General features: G+C 32.7%; 1 protein-coding gene across 1 annotated transcript in view; it reads right to left on the reverse strand.

Annotated features, from left to right (window-relative positions):
• TAF7L (TAF7-like RNA polymerase II, TATA box binding protein (TBP)-associated factor, 50kDa) overlaps positions 1-1,359 on the reverse strand; it is a 24,871-nt gene that overhangs the window by 6,846 nt on the left and 16,666 nt on the right.

The following is a 1,359-nucleotide window of genomic DNA, read 5'->3' on the forward strand; positions in this document are numbered from 1 at the left end:
TAAAAAGTGACTTTTAGAATAAATGTAATGGGGGAGTTAACCCCAGATTCTAAAAAGTGACTTTTAGAATAAATGTAATTTTTATAATAAATTACAATATACAGGATCTCTGGGAGAATTTTCTTGTTTTCTCTAGGAGTTCTTAGACACCAAACACAAAGTCATTTGTCAATAGAGCAAATTTCTATGTTTCTGAGTATGGAAGGAGGTAAGAGAGGAGGAGAAAGGCTTGACAATAACCTTTGTGATTGCTTTGAAACCAATTAATTATGAAATAAAACACAAGGTAAACCATAAAGTTACCTCAGTTATGTCAATTTCTTCAATTGGCCTGCACTCAGGTTGCTATGAAATAAAACACAATAAACAATGTCATATCATGATTTATCTACCTAATAAAGCTGAATAACTCTACAACTATTTTTACCTTAATTTTACATTTAGTAGGCACTCAGTAAATGCGGTTGGCTGACAATATAAAAGTCAAAGCATGTTCACGGACTGGAGGACTCAACAGTAAGAATTTCAACTGTCTCAAAAAGACATAATATGATTCCTGTAAAAATTCCAGATAATTTTTTAAAGACATAAGCAAGTTGATTCTAAAATTTGTACAGGAAAATACAAGCCTTAGAAGAGCTAAAACAATCTTGGCAATGAAGAGAAAAGTAAAGTGAGAGGAGTCGTCAATCTGCCCTACTTCAAGAATTAGTGTATAGATACAGTGTGGTATTGGTGGAGAATTTGACTTACTAACCAACAGAACAGAATATGGAACTCAGAAATAGGCCCACCTAAAAAAATGTGCAATTGATTTTTGCCAATGTGTAAGAGCAATACAATGGAGAAAGTATAGTTTTTTTCAAAAAATGATGCTCCAACATTCCGCCATTACATTCATAGGCAAAAAAAGAAAAGGAACCTAACATCTTACAAAAAGGAACCTAACAACTTATAAAACATTAGCTAAAAATACATCACAAACATAAATCTTTCAGGAAAAAAAAATCAAAGGATAAAATCTCCAGAATTGAAGATTAGGCAAAATGTTCTTACACTTGACAGAAAAAGCAAGATCCTCGAAAGGAGGAGGGAGGCAAAACAACAACAAATCAGCAAATCTAACCCCATCAAAGTGTTTTCAATTTTGCCTTTTAAAAGATCCTGTGAAACGCCACAAAATTAGAAATTAATAACAAGAGAATAAAGGAGAAAAGATCACGCATTTGGAAGCTGAACAACAACTTGCTTGAACATGACTGGGTACAAGAAGAAATAAAAAATGAAATAAAAAAGTTTCTTGAAACAAATGACAATGAAGACACTACTTACCAAAACCTCTGGGAAACAGCCAAAGCC

This window comes from Elephantulus edwardii, unplaced genomic scaffold (genome assembly GCF_000299155.1).
Source record: "Elephantulus edwardii isolate Elephantulus edwardi_28Jun2011 unplaced genomic scaffold, EleEdw1.0 scaffold00310, whole genome shotgun sequence".
NCBI lineage: Eukaryota > Metazoa > Chordata > Mammalia > Macroscelidea > Macroscelididae > Elephantulus > Elephantulus edwardii.